This window comes from Passer domesticus, chromosome 3, assembly GCF_036417665.1.
Source record: "Passer domesticus isolate bPasDom1 chromosome 3, bPasDom1.hap1, whole genome shotgun sequence".
NCBI lineage: Eukaryota > Metazoa > Chordata > Aves > Passeriformes > Passeridae > Passer > Passer domesticus.
In genome coordinates, this window is record NC_087476.1 from 8,962,881 (window position 1) to 8,972,135 (window position 9,255).

Below are 9,255 nucleotides of genomic sequence, written 5' to 3' on the forward strand. Positions count from 1 at the left end.
TTATTTTCCAAAAACATTTTGTAAACTATCTATATGAGGAGTGACACTCTCCCTATTTTTCTTTCTTAATTTTTAAGCCACTTATTAAAATATTAGAGATATTTTTTTTTAAAAAAAATGTTATGCCTTGGCATTTTCATGCATGCTCCCACAGAATTCAGCAGCAAGAACTTTGTAGGAAGGAATATTCTCAAACTGCTTGCGTGGTACATACCTCAGTAGGTGTGAACAGAAATTCTCTTCCTGATGAGCTGTGTTATGAAGTATTGGTGGCTGGTGAGTCCAAGGAAGAGCCTAAAGACCTAAGCTTAGTTATACCTAAACTGAAACATTTATCAGGTATTATTCTGACTTATTTTCAACCTGGTATTTTATAGCATTGTAGAGGCTGATAGTGATATAAGCACCGTGCCTACATTTTGACCCAAAAACTCAGGTGATATGTATTTTATGTGTCATATTAGTTATTGTTTTTTCTCTCTCAGTTGTGAAAAAGCAAATAAATTAGATATTCAGGAGACAGCTTAATCAATCTGGTTTGGAACACTACCAGATTCTGTTTTCTGCTGTGGTCCCAGAAAAGCCTACAAAACTTTCAGAACATCTCAGGTTTGATTTTTTCATTTGCTTGTTCTTCCTTTAAGTTCTCATTTGTGAGATAAAGCAGCAAAATACAGCTTTAATAAAAACTCCACTTCCCCAATGATGGAGCAACTCTCTGTGCTTCTTAATATTAGAACAATGAGATGGGATTCAGCATGACAATTTTAAGACATATGTACAGACATTTTGTTTTTCTGCCTCTAGCCCAGCTCTGAAAATCTACAGCATGTGCTGTCAGGCCTGGTGATTAAACATTTCTGACATCCCTGCTCTTAACCAAATTCATCACGATAGCAATACTTAATCAAGCCAAAGGTATGATTCGCTGAACATACTTCAATGTTTAAGTGGTTTTTATTTAAGAAAAATGTGTTAAAATGAAAGCTTTTACATGTGCACATGCACGCGTGTGTATGTAGGAGAAAAAGAGAAAGAAGATGAACTACTGTGCAAATATTTTGTATGGAGTAAATCCATTGTTAATGCATATCACATATCCTCCCTTTAAATTGCAAATCCTAGAATCAGAAATCTGGGTGGGATTAAGTTGAAAAAAAGAACAGATGGGACTGTTGATGTGACTGCCAGAGGCTTGGGCAGAAGGCAATGAAAAATAATTCTATTTTTCCCCTAAATTGAGAAAGCTAAACTGGTGATCAGTAGTAGATTTTGGGCAGATGGGATGACTTGGAGAAAATGGTTGGCAGACTTAGTCACAAGATAATGAGAGTAAGATAAGGAGTTTTAGGATGCATCAGGGGGTCTTGAACTTCAGACCATGCAGCATTGTCACAAAAAGCAAAAGTACATGTAGGAGAACTCTTACCTATGGTATGTGATAATCATTTCAGTTCTCTTTATCACACAACACATGTAATGCCCTGGGTACACTGCAGTAAATAATTATGTTGGCATCCAGAGTTGGAAATGTTTTTGTATATATGTCAGTCTGAATACCTCTGCTACTATTATCAGTATAATAAACTAATTTTTTTTTCATTTTCTTAACTCCATTTTGCCCTTAACACCATTTTGCCCTGGAAACTCCATTTTCTTGACTCCCTTTTGCCCTGGGAACTTTTTTCCAGCCCTTCCATTTTACCCAGGTGCTCACTTTCTCAATTTCTTTGCTACGAAATATCTATTGTTGATTTGCAAATATTCAAATAGGACCAATATCTCATTGTCCTATTTTCCAGAAAGGTGAAGTGAAAATGCTTCTTCTCAATGATAAACAAAAAGTACTAGCATTTACTACAATAATGATAGCAAAAGTTAGTATCTATCTTGAAAAATATATCAATAACTTGTGTGATATGCTAAAATGAAGCTTAAATAATTCTACTGAGTACTTTTCCAGAATTTCCTATCCTTTCTATGTCAGATGTTCAGATTAAAGATCACTGTAGAGGTAATTTATTTTGCTTGATTGTAGTATCCCTTATTGGATGGAATATATATTTTATAAACAAGGCAAAAGGGATCAATTTATAGCACATATGGAAGGATTATTTAAATATGAAAGACTGAAAGGATGATTAAATCTCAGCTATTCAAATTTCATTATTTGTTTTGCAGGGAATCTGTTTCATGTTGAAAAATGATAGCAACAAAAGCGTTGGAGTTGTAATATAACTCATGGTACAATAAGTACAGTTTGTCGTGTTTGAATGTCACCATACCTTTAAATATTGGCAAAAGACCTCAGTAGATAGACTACAGTGCCAATGAAAAGTGATTTTTTTCCCCCACTGGTTTCTCCATAGTCTGTAGCAATTCTACCAGTCAAATCTAATCAACTTTTACAAAGAAATCTCAGTATTCCTGAAAGAATACCTTTCAGACTTGCTCTGCAGCATTTGAAGGACAAGCTGACTTCTTTTAGCCAATGAGTGGAATAGCCTTTCATATAAGTAATGCTAAAATTTTAGAGTATTAGTTGGAAAAAGTAATTGTTGTTCCAGATTGTCTCACCTATAAATTGGAGCTCATTAAGAATATCTGTAGGATCAGGGCAGGTTTGAATCTCACTCTCTGAGCGTCCCAAGATTCAGAGGCTTCTGGACAATCTTTTGTTGTGAAATGATGCTGCTCAGGTGATTTGGTCTGTGCTGTAGCCCATGCTGGTACATACACACTTCTGCACAGACAGTTTCTTTTATCTGTTAGGTGACTCTGCTGGTCTTTTATCTTATTAATTTCAGGTTTCCTTCCAAAGTCAGGCCACAAATTTGGATCTGCTCATCAACCCAGAAACAGCCACAGACTGAGTTATAACCACAGGGTCCTGCATGTTACTACTCAAGCCCAAGAAGATTTAAGTGCAAGGCTGCACAAGCTGGACATAATATGGATTTCAGCACACATCTTCAGTCTTAATTCTAGGAATGCATGGAAATAACCATGTAGAAACCCAGTCTTCATCAAAATTACATCTGATTTCTCTGTCAGTTCAAGAGTGTGAAAATTATATATAGCTGGTTACAAGCTGCCATACTTGAGTAGCCAGCTGAGACAACACCTACTAAGCTTCAGGTACAGTACAAATGTTTACACCAGAGAAGGTCACAGGGACTCATTTAATACTAGCATTGCTGGAGTTCAGTGACAAAACTTGGTCAGCTGGTGTGACAGTTTAATGAAGATAAAGAGGACTTTAAAAGCTTATGTGACAAAAGAACCTCTTATTTGGGGAAAATAATGAATGGATACCTTGCTTGGCTAGGAAACAGAGAAAAGATTAATCACTTCTCACGGTTGCAGCACGTCACAATGGCATTTTGGCCAAACTCTCTTTGAAGGGTGTCCTCATGAAACAAACTCTTTATTCTGATATTCACTGCAACAGGAAACATCTGGAACAGTGGCAAGAAGTTAGAAATTTTGATTCTTCAGATAGGTTATTTAAATACATGAAAAAGTATCTAACTAGTAAGTAACTTGATTATTTTGATTTTTCAGATGAATTAACTACCAGAGGTTCTTATTTGTCAGACTTTTTGGGAAAGAGGGCAAAAGGTAGCCAAGCAAACAAACTATATGCTTATACTTAATAAAAAAAAAAACCCAAAAGATTTTAGCAAACTGATATCCTTTTCCAGAAGTGAGGCAGGTACTTATCATTCTGTTTCACACAACCTGAGCCATCTAAGCTGTTTGTTCATGTCATACCATATGTGAGGTGCAGACTTACTCTGAATTTTTTTTTTTTAGTTTACATTCTGAAACAAGTCACCTGGAGAATGTTCTATACACTTATAACCGACCAAGACCTCTTACCATTTCACTCTCTGATAGAGTGATGGGTGCTGTCTTCAGACTGGGCTTTTGCACAGTTCTCACTTGCATTTCATGGCATTTTCTCACTTACAGCTCATGGTACTGACAGATATCGTGCTTCACCACTGACTTCAGGCACTACTTACATGGATCTGCACTGCATCAGCCACTCATGTTTGAGCTGGCATCCTGCAAGTGGATTTGTAAGAGTTCTGTAAGTGCTGAAAGAAGTATGTATGGCTGGGATTACCTGATTGCCTACGATGCTAACATTCATTCATCATTCTGGGTAATTAAGACTGGTTTTTTAGAAATCTTGAAAACTCTATACATGTTAATGAGAAATAATGTAACCTTGGATTCCAAATCTTTTCCCCACTATAACTCTGAATAAAATAATAATTTCCTTCCTTGAACCACAAACAACATTTTTGGAAGCCACACAGGCGAGTTAAGCTTATTTCAAAACCTCATGAACAAGTAAATTTGTCTTCCCATTATTTTTCAGATAAATATTTATGTGCTTTATAGAGATATGTGCCCTCAAATGCTTGTTACATTCCCTTATGAAAAACTCACCTGGAAATAATGACATATTCACAGAATCACCTGCCTAGGGTTTTCCTGAAAATCATACTTCTGTTTGGAAAGGCACATTGTCACATTGGTGGGCCTTGGAGGCATTTAACAATGCTGGTCTTTGGCCAAATGGATTTGAGTTCTTTGCACTTCACTTGCTATGATAGTATTCATAGAACATGCAACAGTTTTGTTCTACAGTAATAAAGTGCTTATATTCCTGTGTACATTTTTTTATTAAACCTTACATTTATTTAGACTTTTTGAAAGAGTTATATTTAGTACCTGATAATAGAAATTAATGCGAGAGATCCCAAACCCAAACGATGTCTTCAGCATCTGCAATGCTGCCAGTATTGCACCATTTTTATGTGAACCATAGAATCCTTGAATGTCCTGATTCGGAAGAGACCCACAAGGATCATCGAGCCCAACTCTTGGTTATTCACAGGACCATCCCCAAGAACTCCGTGTGCCTGAGAGTGTTGCCCAAACACTCCTTGAACTCTGTCATTCTTGGAGCTGTGACCACTTCCCCATACAGCCTGTTCCAGTGACCAGCAACCCTCTGGTGAAGAACCTTTTTCCTGATATCCAACCTAAACTGTCTCTGACACAACTTCAGACCATTCCCTCGGGTCCTGTCACTGTCACCACAGAGCAGAGATCAATGCCTGCCCCTCCTCTTCCCCTCACAAGAAGCTGTGACTGCAGTGAGGTCTGCCCTCAGTCTCCTCCAGGCTGAACAGACCAAGTGTCCTCAGTCACTCCTCAAACAGCTTCCCCCTCAAGGCCCGTCACCATCTTTGTGGCCCTCCTTTGGAGGCTCTCTAATGGCTGAAAGCCTTTCTTGTCTTGTGGCACCCAAAACAGCCTCCAGGACTCGAGGTGAGGCTGCCCCAGTGCAGAGCAGAGCAGGACAATCTCCTCCCCTGCCTGGCTGGCCATGCTGTCCCTGATGCCCCCAAGGCAGGGTTGGCCCTCCTGCCTGCCAGGGCACTGCTGGTTCACATTCAGCTTGCAACAACCAGGACCCCGAGGTCCTTTTCCATGGTGCTGATCTCCAGCCTCACATTCCCCAAAAAGTTTGGAGAATGAAGACGTATCCTGCTAAGTGAGCACTCTACCATTTGAGATAATTCCCCTTCCTATGTGGAGCAATTTCATGTAAAAATATAAATCATATTATTACTATAACTGAGTCTTCATCTATTATGCAAGTCTCAGAGAAATTAATAGCACAAGGTGCCATTCATCAGAAATAGATGAATATTTTGTTCACAAAATAATGATGTATAGTAAAAAGATGTTCAATGGTAGCTACTGCAAAACCAGCTTACTGAACAAAGCCATTATTACATCTGTGATACATTACTTTTCAGTTATGTTCTTCATAACAACTCTTGAGTCCCAACCCAAAATCTATTTATTATAATGGAACATCATTGACTTATGAATAGAATTCCACATTCAGTATTTTACCTGCTACTGAGCTACCTAGCTCTCAGTGAGCATCACCTGCTTTATGCTTTCATCATCATGCTATAATGCTGCCAAGAAAAGCAGTTACAGACATATTGTACATTTTGCTTCTTGTTCTTACTCAGCTTATCATTACAAAAAGGTTGCTAATATGTTGCTAGTAATCATTTCTAATTTCAGTTTTTCAATCCCTCCTTTGGTGGTGGAAAGTCTTCTCAGCTATGTTTCTATGAGTTACAGTGAAGAAAAATGCAGTTTGCATTACACTTTTACTTTGTGAATGGGATTAGCAGTTTCCCTTATAATATTGCTAAACTAGAATTGACATGAGCTTTAAGAGAGATCATAGAGGTCTTGTCACACTTCATGAAAAAGAAAGAAAGCTAGATTTTTTTTTTGTTCCTTTATATGTTTTTACTCTTCATATCAGTTTGAATTATTCCACATTGTCCCAGTCACATGCAAAGACAGCTTTATGCTAATTTTTCTATAAAAAACACAGCAGAGATTTGCAGTCCAGTCTGTTTCTAATCTAATCTTGAAATACATTGATATGCTCTCTGACATGTCTATACTCATGTAGGCCTTAGTCCATTAGCTGGAAACATTAAACTATTTTAGGAAGGAAATTTCTGATTTTCCTGCAATGCCTATTTTTATTTTTAATACACATGAATCTTAGAGTGACTGCAGAATGAAAAGGTAAAGTGACAGGATCTGCTGCTTTCATTTAATTCCCCTTGATATTTATGTTCAGTCCTCTGACAATTGCTTCCATAGTCTGATCTTTCCAGGCAAATTGACAAACCCTCTGAAAGGTTTCATTTTTGATTTTTTCATTATTTTCTTTTTAGCTGTATAAATACTACCATTAAAGGAACTCTCTTTAAAGCTGGATTCACATCACCTAACTTTTGCTAGATTCAAGTCTTACACATATAAACTACTTTGCCTGGCACCCTCACTAGCCAGTGAATGAAAATAGGTGACTTTGGGAGATGAATCCTTGTATTCTAAACGGGATTTCTGAAGTTACTTTTCCCTTTATTGCATGAATATTTTTGATGAACATTTATACTGGACATTCATTTTTACCTGTCTGAGTGAGAGTGGAATAAATCCCACCTTGTGAGCTAATTTGAGGTTTAAGAAAAGGCAATCTCTGAAGTATTTCTTAAATAGCACTGCTAATGTACTCTTGATCTGAGTTATGCAACCATACCACAACTAATGACTGAATGCTGACTTATCCTCCCATTACCTAAATGAGTTACAGATAAATATGTTAGGTTGTATTTCTGAGAAACTCTTTCATAGAACTCTTGTACCAATTTTACTAAGTTTTGAAGACAAAATCTGGGCTGAGCCTTATGGTTTTGTTTTACAAATGCAAACTTCTCAGTCTTAAAACATCAATTTAAAAATCACTGAGTTCTAAATACTGCTAAATTAATCAGAACCTAAAATTGAATAAATATTGGCTCACTAAGAGACAGATGCTAGTTTGCCAGTCCTTCATGAAGAGATGAATTAATGCATGTTTCTTCCTTCCAAAATTATTCTGATGTTCTTTATCTTTCTTGCAGGTACTATTAATTTTCATTAAGAGAATTGTAAGAGTAAAAAATAAGATGAAGGCCACAGTGTTAATGTGCTACCATTGTCATCAAAGCCAATGTATAGACCCAGCTGCGTATGGCTGTTGGCCAAAGGAAATAATCAATTCTGGTGAGATATATTTTTTATCTGCAGAGAAAAATAATTTAGAATAGAATATACTGACAGGTAATGGAATGTGGCTGGTCTAAAGCCAGCCCTCACAATTTACCAGGAGCTACCATTCAGAGGCTTGAAACAGAACAGATTTATCAAAGTCCACACCCAATGACAAGGTGGAATTTGGATTTATAATCTGTCTCAATCTGTTCAGTGATTGCCAAAGATATGCCAGAAAGTGCAGAATGACTGGGAATCATTAAATGGTTTTCTGTTCCAAAAGTATAAAATAGATTATTCTGCAGTTATTACTGATTTTGAAAATCTTGCTTGAATTGAACAGCATGTTTTAAAAAAGACCAAACACAGCACATTCTGAGGAAGAACCTCTTAGCATAAAATGAGAAACAACCAAAAAAAAAGTTTCAAAAGAAATGGATGCATTTTACAGCCTAGCTCAGATCCTCAGCTCCAAAGCACTCTGAAGTCAGCAGAATTGTATCTATTTGTCCCAGTTTGTGCATCTGATCCAATCTTCCCTTGGAGAGCTGGGGGTAGCACAGACACTGTTGTTGAGATCAGCAGCACTTTTGTACATCTAAGCAGCATGTCGGCAGAGCCTCCCGGAAAGTTGCATGAGCACAATTAACAGATTGGGCTGGAAAATCACACTGTTTGTGTGATAAGTGCCCCTTCGCAGGGTGCAAGCTGTTCCACATCTCCAAACTGTTTTGCTGCTTTTTCCTTTGCACAGGGAGAATCCTCCACAGTGTGTGGCTTAGTGGCAAACTGCCACTGCCAAATGCACGCAGCTATTTAATGTCTTGCTGCTGAGATTTGGGATTTCTTGATGTTCATCTCAAATGTAAAATATATCTGAATCATAATCTCTGTAAGGTTAAAGATTCCAGCAGGGGAAAAAAATGGTATTTTGTCATCCTGTCATCTGAAATTGTTTTATATTTCACACTACAAAGTAAAAAATATAAAGGGATCATCACCTAGGTGATAAACTGCCAGTTTCCAGACAAACATTTTAACTGATTTACACCTGTTTTCCTCTAGGAAAAACTACATTTTATGTGATGCATTTCTTTCTCCACTGATAAATGACAACGGTGCAAGTATCTTCATCTTGGTGTGAATTGACCCAGATTGTAGAAGACCAAGTTTTTACATTGTGACCAATCAACTTCTAGAAATATAAAAACTGCTGAGAGTCTAGTTCTGAAACTTTTACAACATTCAGCTGGTGGCAGACTAATGTCCTTAATTATATATTTTATAGAAATGAAACTTGAGGAGAAGATAAAAGCCATTTTCATTGGAGCATATGAATATTTGATTTAATGTCAAATAAGAGTCAGAAAACATAACTCAGTCTTATTTTTTGCTGTTCATAGTCTTATCATTCCTGTGAATATCTCCAAAAGTGTTCCAAAATATGAAACTGAAATAAAAGGATTGAAAATCAGTCTGCACATAGAATTTCAACAAATTCCTTTAATTTATACAGCTTTAAAAATATATATAGTGATGAGTGATGTACGCAATGAAGTGTGATGCTTCTGGAAAGTACTAAAAAATTATTTTTAC

At 36.9% G+C, this 9,255-nt stretch overlaps 1 long non-coding RNA gene across 1 annotated transcript; it reads left to right on the forward strand.

Annotated features, from left to right (window-relative positions):
* The first annotated feature begins 4,008 nt into the window (after window positions 1-4,008).
* On the forward strand, window positions 4,009-8,975 carry LOC135297893 (uncharacterized). Its single transcript, XR_010359820.1, has 3 exons — window positions 4,009-4,096; window positions 7,530-7,671; window positions 8,725-8,975. It is a non-coding gene; the product is annotated as an uncharacterized LOC135297893 (long non-coding RNA).
* Window positions 8,976-9,255: the final 280 nt, after the last annotated feature.